The 21,976-nt window shown below is 42.0% G+C and overlaps 1 pseudogene; it reads right to left on the reverse strand.

The window, feature by feature from the left end:
- Positions 1–2,631: 2,631 nt before the first annotated feature.
- Positions 2,632–3,274, reverse strand: Rps10-ps19 (ribosomal protein S10, pseudogene 19; annotated as a pseudogene).
- Positions 3,275–21,976: the final 18,702 nt, after the last annotated feature.

Consider the following 21,976-nt stretch of genomic DNA (forward strand, 5'->3'; position numbering starts at 1 on the left):
GTAACAGTCCCGGAAGCTCAACTCATGTCTTGAGGGTAGCATATAAGCTCATTTCGGTAGGTTCAAAAAAAGACTCAAAGTTGATATGCATTAATTTCTTTTTTTAAAGAGTTATTTATTTAATGTATGTATGTACATTGTAGCTGTCTTCAGACACACCAGAAGAGAGCATCAGATTCCATCACAGACGGTTGTGAGCCACCAGGTACTTGCTAGGAGTTGAACTCAGGACCTCTGGAAGAGCAGTCAGCGCTCTTAACCACTGAGCCATCTCAAGAACTTTTTTGCAAACTAGGAGCAAAAGAAATCTTAATCTAATAAAAGGTACCTGGAAAAATAAAACCGCAGTGAATCATTTACCCAGGTAAATAGTAGTTGATTATTGAGAACTTTCCATTTCTAAGTATGATAAGATAAAAAGGATTTGTAGAACAATCTTTGTTTAATACTGTTGTCTATGTGAAGGGCAGTATTAGGTGTAAATAGATAAGTTAATTAAAAGTATACAAATTTTAAAATACATGATAAAGTAGTAAAAAGTGATATTTAAAATGTAAAAACAGTGTTGTCTACAGTGGAAGTTCTAAATAGTTCAGAGAGAGTGTGTGAGCATTGAAAAAAAGCAGAAACAATGTTATTTCTAGATTATCTAGTTATAAACATAGTAAATTTAAAAATCCGTCCATATATTATAGGAGTGAAAAGGGATCTTAGGAATATTGTTGGATATAAAAGCAATATGCAGACATTAACAGCCCATACCAAAAAGTGATTATTAAATGATGAATTTGAACTGAAACTACAAACAATAGCATTATTAAATACCTAGAAATAAATTTCTCTGAGAGATTGAAGTCTAGCCAGACATGGTGGTGCATGCCTTTAATCTCAGTGCTCAAGAAGCAGAGGGAGGTAGACCTCTCTGAGTTTAAGGCCTGCCTGGTTTACAAAGAGAGTTCTAGGATAGCCACAACTACAGACTGAAATGCTGTCTCAAAATAAATAATTTCTTAAAAGTGAGATTGAAGTCATCTACAGAGATTATCATATAACTAAGATTGTTTTAAAATTGCTAAATGAGACAATGTATAATATTATTGACTAAAAGATTCACTAGGATTCATATTAATATGATTTTTGTCTTGTTTTAGAACCTGTCCAGCTGGTAGGGCAAAGGGTCAAAGCATACAACACGACACTTTTGTTGGTTATTTGGTTTTGGTTTTGGTTTTGGTTTTGGTTTTGGTTTTGGTTTTGGTTTGGGGGAGGGGATCGTTGGTTTTGTTTGTTTGTTTGTTTTGAAACCCAGGCTTATGTAATGGTCCAGGGTAACCTGGAACTCACTCACATAGGGTATACTTATAGCCATGGCCGTCCTGCTGTGCTGGGGTTATAGTTTCACACCATCATGCCCAGCTCAAGATAATCTTGAAGGATTTGTTCTAGAAGGTCTCAAGACATGTAAATAGCATGGCCACAGTAACTAAAACTATGTGATTGATACAGAGAAATAAATAAAAAAAAAATACAGAGAGAGTCTAAAAATGTCCCCCCAGGGGGTTGGGGATTTAGCTCAGTGGCAGAGTGCTTGCCTAGCAAGCACAAGGCCCTGGGTTCGGTCCCCAGCTCCAAAAAAAAGAAAAAAAATGTCCCCCCAAAGTTGCAGGCCTTGATTTTTACAATAACCCATAGGACATGAGGAAGAACCAGTATTTTTAATAATGATGCGGGGACACCTGGTAATAGAAGTTGGACTTGAAAGGATAATAACTTCATTAGTAAATAGTCAGTACAACTTTAAGAATTACAATGAGCTATCGCCACTCACTCCTCAGGATTATATTAGAATTAAAACATAAACTTCTGGAATAACAAGTGTTGCTGAAGCAACCAACAGTATTCTCAGACACTGTTAGAATGACCTTGAGTGTTGACGACAATATACATCAGTCCAATCACTTCAGAAGACTCCACTCCAGTTACGCAACTACAAAAATGTCTGCCCGTGTGCACCAGAATACACAAAAAAACAGAGACGCGGCATATGAAGTGAGACACAACCCAAGCTTCTGGCAGCAGTAGAGTTGATTTACGTGCCTGTGTGAATGTCATCGGTGAGATACCACATCTGCAATGGAAATGGACGTTAATAAGCAATATATGTGCAATTGTTTGAAGCAGCCGAGAAACAAGACAGCAACAAAAACGAAATGTAAATTACAGTGCAGCCAGTGCACACCTGTAATCTCAGCGCTTGAGAGGCCCGGGTAGGAGGAGTGCTATCAGCTCTGAATTTGGAACCAGTCTGGGCTATACAATTCGAGAACATGTCTCAGCAAAACAAAATTACATTCTAGAGCTGAAAATGGGCAAAATCTAAGTCGAGTTAACTAGGATATTTACCCGGGTAGTAAAACAATAAAGAAAAGCAAGGATGTCATCAGTTACAGCTGGCATGAGAACTCCATCTACTGGGAAGCCAGGAAGGTTGTAAGTTCAAGGCTAGCCTGGGGTATTTCCCAAAACCCCCATCTTAGCTTGGGAAAAGGAAGGTAGACAAAACACAAAGAAGACAGGTGACAAGGTGGATCTTGGGACTGTTTAATTCTTTTTTTTTTCTTTAAAGTGTATTCAGTGCAACCTAATCCCCAACTTCGCTGAGGTAGCTGACCACATCCAAGACCAAAGCTCCCTCTAAACTGGAATTCCTTTGCTGAGCCAGCCCCAGCCTCAGCTTTCCTGTCAGCTCCAGGGGGTACAGCCCTTCCTCTGTAGGTGTCTCTGTCTGCCTCCACTTTTGTGAATCTTGCAGGCCACTCACTCTCTGCACTTTTGGGACGAGGCCTGCTAGTCTCGGGACAGCTGCGGTGCAGGGAGGCAGGCACGATCTCCAGAGGTAGGTGCAGGTAATGCCGGAGATAATGGATGCCCTCATTCGTGAGGTACCAGTAGAAATGTCTCCAAGCAAACTGCTCCTTCACGTAGCCTCGAGACGAGAGACTGCATGACCTTCATGACATGAAGGTTGGGTACATTCTTGTCTGCCAGCTCGGGGTGGTTGGGCATGTGGACATCTTTTTTGGCAACCATCACCCCTTCCTTAAAAAGGAGTTCATAGATGGCAGCCTGGTTCTTCTTAGGCATCAACATTGTGGTGGCTCGGGGCTGTTAATTCTAACTGTACCGTCCCGTGGGACTCGCTGTGGTGATGTGAACACCCTAGATTTAGGCTGTCACATCCTGAGGCCACTTAACCCTCATGACTGTTGAGCACTGAAAGGTGACCCATGGAACTGAATTTTAATCGTATTTCATTTTAGATCACTGGAGTGTAAATTTAATAAATCGGATACATATTTAAGTGACCACATCAAACCAGTGGCTACTGGTTTTACACAGTGCAGCATCTGGTTTCTATCAACCAAGATTCTAACAGAAAGCATCTCACTCAATAATTCGAGGAGGAATTACAGACAAGACAGCTAATCACTGCGGTAGTGCGGGGTGGGGAGACACGATGGGGCTGTCTTCACTGTTGCCAGGTCCCTATCTGAAGAGACAAGGGGAAAGCTGGAAAAGTCAAGAAGGAATGAGATTCTGTTATGTTAGAGGAAGTGCAGCTAGTCTAAGATGCCTTCTAATAGGAGCCACTAAAACAGTCACCCCACATTGCTTCCTTTCCCCTCTGGTCTTTCATCAGGGAAGGAAGTCAGTAGCCAACGTGGGCCAGAGGTCCACACAACTTTCCTGAGAAAAGGCATGAGGGAGGGACTTCGTCTGACAGAGGGAAGGCATCCAGCACTGTTCTCATCTTGGGTCTCTGCAATTATCATTTTAACTACCCTGGCCATTTCTCCTTTGGTATAAGACTGTAGCTTATACTCTCAAAAAAAAGGAGAGTGCTGGGAATGGCTTAGTAGCAGAGCACTTACCTAGCACACGCAAGACTCTGGGCTGTACCCATGCTATAGCTGAACTCTGAAATGGCCCCACAGGCCGTTTGTGTTTGAATGCCTTGTTCCTAGCTGGTGGTGTTAGTTGGGAGGAAGCAGAACCTTTGGAACGTGGGGGTACAAATGGGTTACAGGGGAACTTTTGAAGGCTTTAGCCCTGCTACTGGTCACTTGTGCTCTGCCTCCTGCCTGTCACAAACGGGAGCAAACCACTCCCATGCCACACTGCTGCTGCTCTAAACAGAGCTGTTTCAGCTGCCCTGCCTCCTCCTCCACGATGGGAAAGGAAATAAAGCAAGCTTCTCCTTCAAGTTATTCTGTCAGGTGTTTGCTATCACAATGTTGAGAAAAGTAACCAACACACACTCTTACACACACACACACACACACACACACACACACATGTGCATTCACATACACACACACACACACACACACACACACACATCACAACCACACTACACAAAAGGAGAGACTGAGAGGAAGGGAGAGTCCAAATGAAAAAAAAGAAAAAAAGGGAGGGGATAGAAAAGGGAAAAAATATATACCTGACCAGGGTAGTTCTGCATTACATACATACTGGTAAAAAAAAATCTGATAAATTTATTAATACTATAAAATAGTCACCAAGAATCTATGCATATAAATGTTCATAAGTGTTTTTGTCAAATCAATAAAATGAAAATTTAACAGTTCATACACACACAAGTATGACATTTATTTATCTGAGTTGAGATTTGATGGCCTCTTTTTTTTATCTAATCTTTTTTAAAGCAATCGAAAGTGAAGAGACAGTATTCAGAGAAGTGCAAGCTTCTAAGATGCTGTTGGCCTTCTTGTGGTGTTTCTAACAATTCACCTTCCTAAACAAAACCAGAGCCAGGAATATGAACTGTGGTTTGTTTTGAAAAGTGTGAATATTGGTTAGGAATGCCTTAACTGAAAGTGTAAGATGATCTGGCTTAACACAGGGGTTATTCTTCACCCCTGTTTTAAAAAACCTGGATGATGGAGGCTGCTGTTATTGACTTGGTGACTCCACAATTTCTGGGCTGGCAACTCTGTGGTTCTTCTGGCCAAATCCTCCATTCACAAATGACCAAGACAGAACCAGATATCAAGTTGAAGTCACCTAAAGGAGAGAAGGAGAAGATATTACAGAACAAAAGCATGCATGTTTTGCTTTTAACAGAAAAGCAAAACTTTTGCCCCACACCGACAAGCTTGGACTGGAACTGTATAATGCAGCCAGCCCTAGCTGCCAGGGGACTCTGTGTGTGAGTGTGTGTGTGTGTGTGTGTGTGTGTGTGTGTGTGTGTGTCTTTCTTCCTAGCCCATCCTCAGCATGGGGTAAGAATATCTGACACCATTGTGAGCTAAGCCAGCCGATCTTTTATTAAGACATAAACCACTTCCCTACAGTGTCCAAGAGTGAATTCTTTGGCTGTAGGAATCATTTTCTAGAAGGCCTCTATTTACATGTGCATGCCGCACAGAAGGGGGACATAACAACACCCATATGTGTTGACTTGTTGATGAACAGTTGCCTAGAACAAAACCAAAGGTTAAGAGAACGTGTTTTGCCATAGGAGAAATGTGTCAGGGAAGCTCTGGACCCTGATGGCAAACCTTCAGTATCAGCAAGCAGAGGAAGGACCTGAATTAGGAAGTGGGCGGGGCAGAAGCTGCTTGGAGCTGACTCTCGCCCAGAGCACTTTGCCTGCAATCAGTTGCAAACCCACAGATATTACAGATTTTTCTATATGTAATATGTAAAAACTGACCTAGTTACCCCACCCCCAACATGGCCAGAGTTAAGCAGGCACGAACATCAGGGAGATGGTGATAGTCAGATGGAGCCTTAGGACGCTTTCGAGCTACTGATTCATCCGGTCCAAAGCAAGGCTCTACTAGCTTGTGCCCTGACACAATTTTGGAACTTCCCTGTGCTCCAGTTTCTTCCCAACAGGCAAAATCCTTGAGAGGCTAATGAGAGTTGAGCAAGTTAACACATACAGCTTACTTGAAATCAGGCCTACTATGTACACGTACAGAGTAGGTGCTCTATAAGAGCTGACTTCAAGGACAACATCCTTCTATGGTTATTTTGGTTTTGCCTTTTACATGTCTACATTTTTTTTAAAAGAAACTTGTCTTTTTCTATTTAAAAAATTTTATTCTAATGGGAGAAAATACTTAGCCAACTGTTTAACTGAGCAAGGTTTAACATAAAATACATAAGCAATTGAACACATTGAACGAAAAAGCATTCCCAGGTTAGATGAATAATCCATCCCTAGCTTTACCGGGTCTTTGCTACCACGTGGTGATATTGTTTATGCTGGCTTGCTCTTCTGTTTGTTTTTAGCACTAGAGGTGACACGGTGACACTGTGGTAGACATTCTTGGGGGTGATTTCCTGCACACTTCCGTGATTCCTTGAGTATAAATTCTCAGCGTAAAATTGCTAGATCAAAAATCACACGTAAGAGGCTATAGATTTGGATCAACAGTTAAGAGCACCTGCTGCTCTTTCAGAGGATCTGGGTTCGATTCCCAGTACCCACATGGCAGCCTACATCTCTCTGTAATCCAATCCCAGGAGATATAACACCCTCTTCTTGGCCTCCACCGGCACCAGGCACCGAGGAGGTACACATAAGCACCTACCAGAAAAACATTTATACACAAAAATAACAATAAATAATTTTTTTCTTTCTATTTTTCGGAGCTGGGGACCGAACCCAGGGCCTTGCGCTTGCTAGGCAAACACTCTACCACTGAGCTAAATCCCCAACCCCACAATAAATAATTTTTAAAAAGATAGAAAAGCATACGTAAAAATGAAAAACAAAAAAATAAATAAGCAAACAAAAAAACCCAAACCAACCAGTTGTAGGCGGACACCAGAGTGTAGCAGGGGAAAGGAATGAGGGAGAAGAAAGTCCAACATATGTGTATGAAGATGTCACGGTAAACCCGTTAGTTTGTATGCTAACTCAAAAAAATTTTTTTAAACAATCACACATAGCACTTAGCAAGTGGGGGCAAAAGATCATGAGTTTCAGCTCTGCTCAAACTTCATAGCAAGCTTCATGTTTGCTAGAGTTACATAGCAATACCCTGCCTCAAAAAGAAAAATAACAATAATCCTGCATTAAGAGCTGTCGGTGTGGCTCAGGGTAGCACATTCACCCAGCATGCACAAGGCTCTGGGCTCACTCCTGGACACTGAGGAAAAACTCATGACCATTTCTAAGTTTTGATGAGTGTGTTTCAATTAATCTCCCAAGGATTGGGGTATTATTGAGGTACCCAATAATTTCTGTACCCATTTGGGAAGCACTGGCTTTTTTTTCTTTTAGTTTCCCTGAAATGCTTACCAAACCTCCCAAACACGATAGTCTGTTAACAGAACTCCCAGCATATGTCTGCCATCCCTGTGAATTATTTGCACACAGTCTGAAGCTCCTGACCTTTCACCTCAATTTAGCCTTGATGATGATGGTCTCTTACCCATTGGATTGCCGCCATGGTGTTTTTTATGGTGAGGCTCTTTATCTCAGACACTGATGTGGTTGTTTTGCAGTAGAGGTCACAGACAGTGTTGACTGTGAGCTTGGCTTGAGAACTTTTGTTTAATAGAAAGGGGTCTCTTGGTGGCATTCCTTGGTTAGGGCACAATGGATCTCGATTGTCACTATATCCCTTGAAACAAAAACCTAACTCTCTCAACTCTCCCCTGTATACTGTCTGCTTGATAATTTAGCATTTATCCATCCCCCACTGAATTGTGACCTGTGTTCAGGAGATAAAGATGGGTAATAATGGTGAATAATAATGGCCTTTGAGGTGGAGAAGCTCGTGATTGAGAGGGGAAGACAGATAACAATTCACAACACCCACACGCGCTCGTGAGCGCACACACACACACACACACAGAGGTGGGGGAGGGAGAGAGTGTACCGGCTCGTTTTGTGTGTCAACTTGACACAAGCTGGAGTTATCACAGATAAAGGAGCCTCAGTTGAGGAAATGCCTCTGTGAGATCCAGCTGTAAGACAATTTTTCAACTAATGATCAAGGAGGGAGGACCCAGCCCCAGCCCATTGTGGGTGGTGCCATCCCTGGGCTGGTGGTGCTGGGGTCTATAAGAAAGCAAGCTGAACAAGGCAGGGGAAGCAAGCCAGTAAGTAACATCCCTCCATGGCTTCTGCATCAGCTCCTGCTTTCTGACCTGATTAAGTTCCAGTTCTGATTTCCTTTGGGGATGAACAGCAATGTGGAAGTGTAAACTGAATAAACCCTTTCCTCCCCAACTTGCTTCATAGTCATGCTGTTTTGTACAGGAATAGAAACCCTGACTAAGACAAGAGATATGAAGGTCTTTCCTTACCAAATGAAGCCTGTGCCATTTGCAAGAGGTGACTCCTTCCTCAAACACAGAGACATCAATAAAGGACTACAAGAACATGATACATGAGGGAACCTTAACGAACAAAGCTGTAGACATTATGTCTGGTTCTTTCTCCCAAGACACAAGCTGGAGTTATCACAGCATATACCCCATGCTCCCAGAAATAAGACTTGGACTAAAAATATATTTACCTTGGCCATATAGCTAGGCTTGTCTCTTATTGGATCATAAATTATCTCATTTATTTTAACCTACATTCTACCATGTGGCTGGTTATCTGTGCTCAGGTACCCTTCCCGTCAAACCTCCAACCTGGGTCTTCCCAGAATTCTTTCTGTCTCGCAGATAATCCACCTTCTGTTTTACCCTTTCCTGTAGGCCATAGGATTTTTTGATTGACAGGTGATGCATCCATACAATACACAAGATGTTCTCTCTACACAAAGGAACACAAATTTCCAGCAACCAAAGAAATGAAGGTCTTTTCATTGTCCAATGAAAAATTCAAAATAAATGCTTTAGTATTGAACATCCTAAGGCAGGGGGATTGAGAGTTTGAAAACAATCTGGGTTACACAATGTGTTCTCAGCCAGCCTGGCCTACATAGCAATATCTTGAATCAAAACCAAATGAAACCTAACAAATTCTTTTAAAGAGGTTTAGTAAGCTACTAGAAAACAGAGAACTCAGTGTGATCAGGAAATGTGGATTGCTGTCTACACGTAGGTGAGGGCAGTCACAGTGATTGGCCAGTGGAAAGGGAGGGCGGGCTGAGAGTTTAAGAGATGGGAGAGATAGGGGAAGGAGAGGAGAGAGGAGAGAAGATGGAGGAAGAAAAGGGTGAACCTGATCTATGTGACTTGAAATAACCAAAGGCAGCTGTGAATATCGTAGAAGGAATGAAATAATATCAGACTATCTGTCCAGTCTAGGTGGGCAGCCTGTATTAGCAACTGGCTCTGAGTTCATTGTGTGGGCATTTTCTGGGTTGAGAACTTACTGATCTAAACCTGACTGATAAATTATAAGCCTCTAGAGTTTTATTTTACTGGGTTACAAAGATTTGTGACAGCAAGTAACAGGGGGCAGAGAGTGTGGGGAGGAGAGAGCGATTTCAGAGTCTGGACAGGCAGAGTCAACTTGGTAGGACAGGCTTTGGCAACAAGATAACATGTGGTCTCAGTATCAGGCTGGGCACAGACTGTCACCACTGGCTGTAAGTTGGTTTTTTAAAATATTACATGCAACAAGAAAAACAAGGGAATTTCATTCAGGGTCTGGGGAGATGGGTCCTTAGTTAAGGGCGCTTACTCTACAAGCAGAGGGACTTGAGTTCAAATCCCTAGCTGTTAAACTAAAAGCCAGAAGTGGTTTCATTGAAGAGAGGAGACAGGCAGGTCCCAAGAGCCTGCTGAAAAGCTAGCCTAGCCACAACAGCAAACTTTTAGTGCAGTCTCCAGGCAGACAGAGAGAGGAAGGCGCCCAACATCCTGCTCTGGCCTCCATATGCTCACACAGATACGTGCAGTGGCACACTTGTGAGCATACACCACACTCACAACAGAAGTGTTTTAGAAAGAAGTACGTTCAACAAAGAGAAAAACAATTCATTAAAACCTATACAAACATGTAGTACCTGAGTACTATAACCATGAATGAAATAAACTAAAAAAGAAACTATTTAAAGGGATCCAGTCATTGGAGAAAAGAAGAATGAAGAAACTAAGGAAAACTAGTGTTTGTCAGTAGACCAAGTCCCCTCCCTTAATCCTTCCCTACCTATCTCCTCCAGTCCTTCCCAAAGACCCAAGGCCATATGTGTAATTAGGGCAGAATTGCATACACCTGGTTAGGAGATGGCATTCGGGGATCCTCCCTGACCCCTCCTTCCAACAGTGAACAAGCCCAGCTGTCATGACTCCTGAAGGTGGCAGCCAGCCGTTTGATGGAGAATAATCCCATACTGTGCTCACAAAAAAACATGGGCATGTTTCCTCCCGTAAAGGTGAGTCTGATCTTAGTCAGCTCCAAGACAGCTGTTAATGAGTTCAAACAAAGAGCAGATTGATTACTCTCAAACACCTAGATTTCTCTCCAAAGAAAACGAGAAACGGGGAAATAAAACAACAGATTCCTTTTGTGACCGATGGTTGAACCAGGGTTCCCAGGCAGAGCCTGCTACATACTGGGTAATGATTCCAACACAACTTGTCTACTCCTGGTTTTCAGGGTTCCTGGGGTATTACTGGATATAACCCAATATCCTGGTTACCAACTCTTAGGAAGACCCTGAAGCCATGTATCAGATCTAAACGAATGATCCCTAAGGTTACACTAGAGACTCCTACTGGAACCATTTAGCCACCAGTGTCCACACCAAGTCTGAGCAAGGACCAATTTTATTTGTCTTTGGAAGTTTGAAAGGGTAGAAGACAGGGAAAAGAGAATTATTTAATTACTACTCAATGGCCCCTCAGGAGTTTCAAAAAGCAAACTCTAATGCCACATGACTGCAGACAAATTGGAAACCATAATATATAAACGAAAGACCCAAAAGACTTTTTTAAAATGCCCAAAGCAATATGAAACAAAAAAAAAATCCTCCAAATATACCACTGAGGTTGTTTGTTTGTTTGTGTTGTTCATTTACTTCTGGGCATAAGGCAAGACTTCATTGGAGAAAACTAGGTTTTTCTTTGTGAGTGGTTATCAACAGGAGAGAGCTTCTGGGTTCCCTCTTTCTCTGGGCTCTGGGACCCTGTCTTAGAGTTAATATTGCTGTGATAAAACACAGGACCAAAGCAATTCAGGGGGGAAAGAGTTTATTTTGCTCACAGTTCCATATAATAAATAGTTCATCATCAAAAGCAGTGAGGGCAGGAACTCACACAGGGCAGGGACCTGGAGTCAGGAGCTAATGCTAAGGCCACAGCAAGATGCTGCTTACTGGCTTGCTCAGCCTGCCTTCTTATAGAACCTAGGACCACCAGCCCAGGTGCAATGGGATAGGTTCTACAGGCTTGCTTACAGTCCATTTTTACCCTTTTAAATCTGTTTTGTGGATTTTTGTTTGTTTGTTTGTTTTTTGGTTTTTTTTTCTTTTGGTATTTATCATGGGTAGGAGTTGTCACCTTTTTTCACCAACGTTATTAAACTGGGTATTTCTTATTTACATTTCAAATGTTAATCCCTTTACTGGTTTCCAGGCCAACATCCCCCTAACCCCTTCTCCTTCCCATCCTCTCCCCATTACCGCCCTACCCCCAACAATCCCATTCACTGGGGGTCCAGTCACTTTAAGGGATGCCCCTACCACCAAGTGTGTCCATTCTACTGCCCATTCTTGTGGATGCATTTTCCTGACTGAGGTTTCATCCTCAGATGACTTTAGATTGTGTCAATTTGACATAAAACTATCCAGCACAGATCCCATATGGCTTAGACTTGTGCAGACCCTGTGCATACTGCCACAGTCTCTGTGTCAGTCCTGTTGTGCCTAGAGGCCTTGTTTCCTTGGTGTCCTCCATCCCCTCTGGCTCTTAAAATCTTCCTACCTCCTCTTCCACAGTCTCCTGATCCCTGAGAGGAGGCATCTGATGGAGATGTCCCATTTAGGACTGAATGTTCGAAGGTCTCTCGTTTTTCTGTGCTTTGTGGGGTTTTGTATTTTTCACATCTTCTTCGGGAGTTATTTTACTGTATTGCTGTGTTCCTTTAACAGAATAATAGTGTTTGGTTTTCCCCTAGGTCCATGGTCTGTCTAGTCCCAAGTAGTGTTGGGCAAGCATTCCATCTCATCATCTCATGGAATGAGCCTTAAATCCAAACAGATACTGGTTGGCTATTCCTACGACTTTAGTGCCACTACTGCACCAGCATATCTGGCAGGCAGTACACCATTGTAGATTGAGGTATCTAGGTTAGTATTTAGCTTTCTCCTTTGGTTGCATACAAAGTGCCTTCCGGCACCATGAACATTAGTCAGTAGGAGTGAAGGTTATAGTTAGGCCTATACCAGTTTGATTTCTCCATGTTCAGTGAGTCATGTAAGTGTTATGTTTTCATTGTATTACAGCAACAGGAGTGAAACTAGGACAGGGCCCACTCTAGATGCTAGAGTCTGGAGAGACAAGAATGTGAAGGAAGGGCCTTAAGATAGGGTTCCTAGCTTCAAGAAATATGAGAGAGTGGGAGAGAGCAAACATCCACAAAATGATTCAGTTTTGGATATACATGACAGTGTCATCTCTTTATTCAACAAAATATTAAATGCTTTAAACAGGTCAGAGCATACACTCAGTGGCTGCTGTAGCTGTACAATTAAGTAATATAAAGCCTCAGGCTTCACAGTGCCTACATCAAAGTGGGGGTAGACATGTCATGAGCATTTACATTGGAATGTGATGGGGGGTTATAGTAGCAGGAGAAGAGAGTGTGGGTGAGGCCTGAGGGGATGGAAAGCTCTAGAAAGGAATAACTCCCGGAGTACCCTAGGAGGATCCCAAGTTCTCTAGGAAAGTGGCAGGTTCCATTTTGGGATAGAAAGTACAAGATGAATTTGACTTGAAGATATAAACTTTGCTCATTGAATCTCTAGCGAAGAGCATTGTTTTAAGAATAATCAGGCCTGAAACAAGAGCAGAACCTGACTTAAGGAAGTCATAGACTAGATAGGGAAGATGGTAGACTGTGTCCATGTGATGTGGTAAAGGGGAAAAGTCAGACTCAGACTCAGAATGGAAAAGAGACTTCCATATCAGAAAAGGGGAGGGAAATAGGAAGAGAAGGAAGGAGAGAGAGAGAGAGAGAGAGAGAGAGAGAGAGAGAGAAACATATGATCAAGTTTTAGAAATTCTCTGAGGTAATGATGAGTTAGTAAGAAGGCAGCTAGAGAAGACAGACAGCACAGCAAACAGTAGTAAGCCAAGATTAACCCAGCTCCCATCATCCAGCCAAGCAGCTCTCTGGTAGCAAGAGGAAAATCAGACACCTCATTTTGGGCAACAAGTGAATAGATGTGGGCAGTCCTACCCTCAGGATAAGCCCACGGCCCTCACAAGCCTGAGATCCATTTGCAGGTTTTGGTGATCCTGATTCCTCTAACAAACAGATCAGTAGTGAGAGGAACTCCATTTGGTCACTGACTGTGGGTAAGTTGTTGATCACTACATCCTGAAGCTACTGTGAGGTCCTGAAGTTAACCTTCCATAGCCTTGGGGTGAGATGCAGCCTGGAAGCGGTTGTGGTTTGCAAGAGGTCAGGACACTCACACACCGAAGTGCTGCCAACAGAAGGCTCAACTCAGGGAGTGTGGTGGTTTGATTAAGAATGGCTCTTCTACTGGAATGCTCGGTCACCAAGAAGTGGAACTCTTTGAAAGGATCAGAAGGATTAGGAGATACAGCTTTGTTGGAGGAAGTGTGTCACAGAGGGTGGGCTTTGAGGTTTCTGAAGATCTCAGAAGATGGAAAGATCTCCCATGCTCATGGATTGGCAGGATTAATATAGTAAAAAATGGCCATTTTACCAAAAAACAATCTACAGATTCAATGCAATCCCCATCAAAATTCCAATCCAATTCTTCATAGAGTTAGACAGAACAATTTGCAAATTCATCTGAAATAAGAAAAGCTAAAGCTATCCTGAACAACAAATGGACTTCTGGGCGAATCACCATCCCTGACCTCAAGCAGTGTCACAGAGCAATAGTGATAAAAACTGCATGGTATTGGTACAGAGACAGGCAGATAGACCAGTGGAACAGAATTGAAGACCCAGAAATGAACCCACACATCTATGGTCACTTGATTTTTGACAAAGGAGTCAAAACCATCCAATGGAAAAAAGATAGCATTTTCAGCAAATGGTGCTGGTCAACTGGAGGGCAACATGTAGAAGAATGCAGATCGATCCATTCTTTTTTTTTTTTTTTTTAAGACCTTACATATTTAATACAGTGTGTTACCCCTGTACAAATGGAAAAAACTTAAGTTCAACATTTCTAGACCAATATGGCTGTTAATTTCTGTACAGTGCCAACTCAACACAGTAAACGGGGATACTTTTTTCCAAAGTTGACAGCACAGCTAAAGTTTCAAAAAATTCAAATTATATATCTGTATATATATATTTATATTTATATAAAAAGACCAATAATAGCAGTGTGTTATGCATCAACAGCAGCAACAGCTTTTCCAGGTTCTGCAGTCATCTGAACAAAACTGTAGAGACATCCAGCACACTCCATTAAAAAAAAAAAAGTAAAAAAAAAAAACAAAACCCGAGAAAACAGCACAGTTCCGTTACTCTTGTGGTACCTGGCACCATTTTTTTTTAAATTAGCTTCTCAATCATCATCTGGAAAGAAAACATTCTGAGCAACATCATTAAAAACAGCTCTGATAAAGCACGGTCACTACTACGTATCATAAAGCAGGTACAAGCTATTTTACATCCACAGAGGTATGATACAGTACTGTCCTACATCTATAATACTAGAGGATACAATTTAAAAGGCATTATTTGAGACTTGATTCTACTTTTCCAGCAGAGGGCCCAAAGGATGGTGTGACACAGCTTTGTAAAGAAACATACTCTAGACAGGATTTCCTTTCACTAGTGGCACACTTCTAAGGGTTCATTCTCTCCATGAATGTCAGCTAAAACCGTTATTAAAAAAATGAAATATCCCTAGAACAAAACCGTATAACCATAGTGGAGACAAGCTGGACCTCACCTTACCAACAAGCTATCAAATCTGTTATGTTAAAACAGTGAGACCTCCAAGGAAGGAGATGCCAAGTAGTGCTTCAAAGCTTCGGACCACAATCAAACACAGCATCCTTTTCAACAGAAGCAGAAGCTCATCTGAATATGCTCATGGATGCTGACATCAACATTTAATCATCTCCTCACTCATCCAGGAAGAGGGGGAGATCAGTTACTACTGTACTTTATTGTGTTCAACCAAATCACCATGTTACAAAAATAGCAAGCTGCCATAATAAAAAATAAGGCTCCTCTATCCAGCACCAGATAGCATCATTTTACTTTCAAGCCTAGAAATTGCACACTTGTATATAAACCAATCGAAGATGAGGATTGAGAGTTCATCTTGGTGGATTTTTCCTTTGATGAATATGAAGTGTCCTTCCTTATCTTTTTTGATGACTTTTAATTGAAAATTGATTTTATTTGATATTAGAATGGCTACTCCAGCTTGCTTCTTCTGACCATTTGCTTGGAAAGTTGTTTTCCAGCCTTTCACTCTGAGGTAGTGTCTGTCTTTGTCTCTGAGGTGTGTTTCCTATAGGCAGCAGAATGCAGGGTCCTCGTTGCGTATCCAGTTTGTTAATCTATTTCTTTTTATTGGGGAGTTGAGCCCATTGATGTTGAGAGATATTAAGGAATAGTGATTATTGCTTCCTGTTATATTCATATTTGGATGTGAGGTTATGTTTGTGTGCTTTCATTCTCTTTGTTTTGTTGCCAAGACGATTAGTTTCTTGCTTCTTCTAGGGTATAGCTTGCCTCCTTATGTTGGGCTTTACCCTTTATTATCCTTTGTAGTGCTGGATTTGTAGAAAGATATTGTGTAAATTTGGTTTTGTCATGGAATATCTTGGTTTCTCCACGTATGTTAATTGAGAGTTTTGCAGGATACAGTAACCTGGGCTGGCATTTGTGTTCTCTTAGGGTCTGTATGACATCTGATCTTCTGGCCTTCATAGTTTCTGGCAAAAAGTCTGGTGTGATTCTGATAGGTCTGCCTTTATATGTTACTTGACCTTTTTCCCTTACTGCTTTTAATATTCTTTCTTTATTTTGTGCGTTTGGTGTTTTGACAATTATGTGACGGGAGGTGTTTCTTTTCTGGTCCAATCTATTTGGAGTTCTGTAGGCTTCTTGTATGCCTATGGGTATCTCTTTTTTTAGGTTAGGGAAGTTTTCTTCTATGATTTTGTTGAAGATATTTACTGGTCCTTTGAGCTGGGAGTCTTCACTCTCTTCTATACCTATTATCCTTAGGTTTGATCTTCTCATTGAGTCCTGGATTTCCTGTATGTTTTGGACCAGTAGCTTTTTCCGCTTTACATTATCTTTGACAGTTGAGTCAATGATTTCTATGGAATCTTCTGCTCCCGAGATTCTCTCTTCCATCTCTTGTATTCTGTTGGTGAAGCTTGTATCTACAGCTCCTTGTCTTTTCTTTTGATTTTCTATGTCCAGGGTTGTTTCCATGTGTTCTTTCTTGATTGCTTCTATTTCCATTTTTAATTCCTTCAACTGTTTGGTTGTGTTTTCCTGGAATTCTTTCAGGGATTTTTGCGATTCCTCTCTGTAGGCTTCTACTTGTTCTCTAAGGGAGTTCTTTATGTCTTTCTTGAAGTCCTCCAGCATCATGATCAAATATGATTTTGAAACTAGATCTTGCTTTTCTGGTGTGTTTGGATATTCCGTGTTTGCTTTGGTGGGAGAATTGGGCTCCGATGATGCCATGTAGTCTTGGTTTCTGTTGCTTGGGTTCCTGCGCTTGCCTCTCGCCATCAGATTATCTCTAGTGTTACTTTGTTCTGCTATTTCTGACCGTGGCTAGACTGTCCTATAAGCCTGTGTGTCAGGAGTGCTGTAGACCTGTTTTCCTGTTTTCTTTCAGCCAGTTATGGGGACAGAGTGTTCTGCTTTCGGGCGTGTAGTTTTTCCTCTCTACAGGTCTTCAGCTGTTCCTGTGGGCCTGTGTCTTGAGTTCACCAGGCAGGTTTCTTGCAGGGGAAAAGTTGGTCCTACCTGTGGTTCCAAGGCTCAAGTTTGCTCGTGGGGTACTGCCTAAGTCCTCTCCGCGGCGGCAGCAACCGGGAAGATCTGCGCCGCTCTTTCCGGGAGCCTCCGTGCACCAGGGTTCCAGATGGCGTTTGGTGTTTTCCTCTGGCGTCTGGATGTGCACAGAGTGCAGTCTCTTCTGGTTTCCCAGGCGTGTCCGCCTCTCGGAAGGTTTAGCTCTCCCTCCCACGGGATTTGGGTGCAGAGAACTGTTTATCCGGTCTGTTTCCTTCAGGTTCCGGCGGTGTCTCAGGCGCAGGGGTCCTGCCACCCCTGGGCCCTCCCCTACGGGAGCCCAGAGGTCTTATACAGTTGCCTCTTGGGCCAGGGATGTGGGCAGGGGTGGGCAGTGTTGGTGGTCTCCTCCGCTCTGCAGCCTCAGGAGTGCCCACCTGATCAGGCGGTGAGGTCTCTCTCCCACGGGGTTTGGGAGCAGAGAGCTGCTGCAGTCCTGGATCCGCGGGTGTAGATCGATCCATTCTTATCACCCTGTACAAAGCTTAAGTCCAAGTGGATCAAGGACCTCCACATCAAACCAGACACACTCAAACTAATAGAAGAAAAACTAGGGAAGCATCTGGAACACATGGGCACTGGAAAAAATTTCCTGAACAAAACACCAATGGCTTATGCTCTAAGATCAAGAATCAACAAATGGGACCTCATAAAACTGCAAAACTTTTGTAAAGCAAAAGACACTGTCATTAGGACAAAATGGCAACCAAAAGATTGGGAAAAGATCTTTACCAATCCTACATCTGATAGAGGGCTAATATCCAAAATATACAAAGAACTCACAAAGTTAGACTCCAGAGAGCCAAATAACGCTACTTAAAAATGAGGTACAGAGGTTGGGGATTTAGCTCAGTGGTAGAGCACTTGCCTAGGAAGCGCAAGGCCCTGGGTTCGGTCCCCAGCTCCGAAAAAAAGAAAAGAAAAAAAAAATGAGGTACAGAGCTAAACAAAGAATTCACACCTGAGGAATATAGAATGGCTGAGAAGCACCTAAAGAAATGTTCAATATCCTTAGTCATCAGGAAAATGCAAATCAAAACAACCCTGAGATTCCACCTCACACCAATCAGAATCGCTAAGATAAAAAAACTCAGGTAATAGTAGATGCTGGCGAGGAGGTGGAGAAAGAGGAACACTCCTCCATTGTTGGTGGGATTTCAAACTGGTACAACGTCTCTGGAAATCAGTCTGGAGGTTCCTCAGAAAATTGGACATTGCGCTACCTGAGGACCCAGCTATACTTCTCCTGCGCATATATCCAAAAGATGCTCCAACATACAACAAAGACACGTGCTCCACTATGTTCATATCGCCTTATTTATAATAGCCAGAAGCTGGAAAGAACCCAAATGTCCTTCCATTTGGGTTCTTTCCCAACAGAGGAATGGATTCAAAAAATGTGGTACATCTACACAATGGAGTACTACTCAGCTATCAAAAACAATGACTTCATGAAATTCATAGGCAAATGTATGGAACTAGAAAATATCATCCTGAGTGAGGTAACCCAATCACAGGAAAACATACTTGGTACGCACTCATTGATAAGTGGATATTAGCCCAAATGGTCAAATTACCCAAGATGCACAAACCACATGAAACTCAAGAAGGATGACCAAAATGTGGATGCTTCACTCCTTCTTTAAAAGGGGAGCAAGAATACCCTTGGCAGGGAATAGGGAGGCAAAGTTTAGAACAGAGACTGAAGGAACGACCATTCAGAGCCTGCTCCACATGTGGCCCATACATATACAGCCACCAAAATGAGATAAGATGTATGAAGCAAAGAAGTGCAGGCTGACAGGAACCGGATATAGATCTCTCCTGAGAGCCACAGCCAGAACATGTCAAATACAGAGGTGAATGCCAGCAGCAAACCACCGAACTGAGAACGGGACCCCTGTTGAAGGAATCAGAGAAAGGACTGAAAGAGCTGACTGGCTTGCAACCCCATATGAACAACAATGCCAACCAATTAGAGCTTCCAGGGACTAAGTCACTACCCAAAGACTATACATGGACTGACCCTGAGCTCCAACTGCATAGGGAGCAGTGAATAGCCTAGTGAGAGCACCAGTGGAAGGGGAAGCCCTTGGTCCTACCAAGGCTGGACCCCCAAGGTAAGGGATTGTTGGGGAGGGGTGGTAATGAGGGATGGAACACCCATATAGAAGGGAAGGGGGAGAGGTTAGGGGACCGATGGACAGGAAACCGGGAAAGGGAATAGCATTTGAAATCTAAATAAGGAATACCCAGTTTAATAAAACTAGAAGAAAAAAAAGAAAAAGAAATGGCATCATAGGGTATAATTTATTGTCCTTCCCTTCAGGCAAAATTTTCATTTTCATTTTAAATCAAACTATACTTTCATAGTTTATTCTTATGAAAACTGTTAATGTATGTTTTGAATAATGTCATTCAACTTTGCTATAAATAACTTATTGATTCTCATGCTTTGTTTTATTTTGTTTTAATGCCCATTTTATCTCACAATTCAGGAGATTTAATTCTGTACTATTTACTAGGAATTTTGGACAGAGATAAGAAGGTGAATGTGTATATATATATATATATATATATATATATATATATATATATATATAGAGAGAGAGAGAGAGAGAGAGAATCATTCTATAAGTTCTGCTAGAGACCCCTGACTATACCCTGCTCCAAAACAGATCTTATCAGCTAAGAATAACTTAGGAACCCAAGAGCCTTAACCCCGAGGTAGTATAGATTATACTATAGATAGTATATAGACTCACTTCTGGAACCCCCATCTGCTATTCACTACCATAGAACCCCAAAACTCAGAAGTGAAGCTCCAAGGGGCCACTTGTCAACCACAGGTGCATTCTTCCAACATGGTAACTAATACTTAAGAGGTCTTGAAAACACCAAGTTCGGTCCTCTATTTGTCCAGATTTCACTGTTTGGTTGCTTCTCACATCTCTGATTATTGAAAGAGTTTCCTCCCTGGGTGTAGAGGTGCGGTGAGACATAGGCAATGGTTACATACACCTTCTAATGTTCCAATGATTAACCAGAGTTAGAATCCACCAGTTTCCCCAGGAGAACTAGTAGTTTATTAGGCTTACTTACAGAGCACAGGTGATCTTGAAGGTCTGCTTCTGCATGGATGATGGCACCCTATGGCTTCGTAGATGGAACCCCCTTCTCTTAGGACTCCCCAGGCTATATAATATAATCCCTGCCTGAGATCCTGTGACCACATTCAATTAGGGCAGAATTGTTTATAACTGATAGGAAAGTGAGGCCAAGTACTCAGATAAGAATTCAAAGACTGTCCCCACCCACTCCTTCTAAGGAAATGTCAACAGTCAAGAATGTCATCTGGGATGATGCTTTCCTGGTCTCAGGAAAATCCTCAGAGCAGTTTTCCCTGCTCTGAGGATAAAGTCATACAACACTAATGCACTTGGAAGATGCTCACCACTAGACTATTAGCCACCCTAAGGGGGAGGGTAGCTGGGACTTCCTCAGGAGGGTAAGATAACCCGCCTAGCCCATGGGTGGCAAAGCTAAATTTAGCCAACGGAGGCCACAAGTATACAAAGAAAGCAAGCTACCAAAATGAAGAGAGCAAAGGCAGGGCACTTGTCCAGTACATACTCAGCACTGTCCTAAAACACAAGACCAGAGCCCCCATTTCAGCCATTCCCTCAATCCCAGGCATACACCTGACTGGCTCTATTTTCTAAGGACCCCAAAAAGCTACTACCAGATTTTATCGTTTTGTTTTAAAAAAGCTTGTTTTTACACTTACTTTTCCTTTTTACTATACTTTTAGTAATATTGTAATTTATTTCATGGCATTTTTAAATTCCTCTTCATATATATATATATATATATATATATATATATTTTTTTTTTTTCTACATAGGTTTTTTTTCTACAGGGTTTCTCTACATAGCTCTGGCTATCCTGGAATTCACCATGAGGACCAGACTAGCCTTGAACTCACAGAGTTCCATCTACCTCTGCCTCCAGTGGGCTGGGATCAAAGGCTTGCAGCTTGCACCATCAAGCCTAGCATGTATCTAATTTGTTTACACTTTTTATTAAACAACTTTTTTCCTTTAAAAAATCTGTTTATGACTTCTTTTTCTACTATATATTTGTTTGTTTGTTTGCTTATTTATTTGGAGACAGGGTCTCACTAGCTCTGGCTAACCTTGAACTCTCCAATTACTTTACACTGACCTTGAGTTCACAGAGATCTGCCCATTTCTTGCCTCCTGGGTGTTGCTATTAAGGCTCGTGCTCAACCATTCTTCTATATTTTTATAGTATTTTGACTTAGTGATTAAGAAAAACTGTCATGGGGACTGGAGAGATAGCTCAGCGGTTAAGAGCATTGACTGCTCTTCCAGGGGTCCTGAGTTCAATTCCCAGCAATCACATGGTGGCTCACAGCCATCTGTAATGGGATCCAATGCCCTCTTCTGGTGTGTCTGAAGACAGCTACAGTGTACTCATATACATAAAATAAATAAATCTTAGAAAAAAAAAGAAAAGAAAAACTATCGTGTTTGTATTTTTTTATTCCACTCGTTACATTTATTTTTGTGTTTTGTTTCTGAACTCAATTGTTAGAGGTCCCTCCTGTCATTTCTTTCTATTTGTCTCTGCTTGCTCTTGTCTTATCTACAATGCTCATCTCTATCTTCCTTTTTTTAATCTTCCTCTTCTTCCTCTTTTCCCCTTCCCATGCCCCCTTCCTTTAGCTTGCTCACTTCCTATCTCTGT

This window comes from Rattus norvegicus, chromosome 3 (genome assembly GCF_036323735.1).
Source record: "Rattus norvegicus strain BN/NHsdMcwi chromosome 3, GRCr8, whole genome shotgun sequence".
Taxonomy (NCBI): Eukaryota; Metazoa; Chordata; class Mammalia; order Rodentia; family Muridae; genus Rattus; species Rattus norvegicus.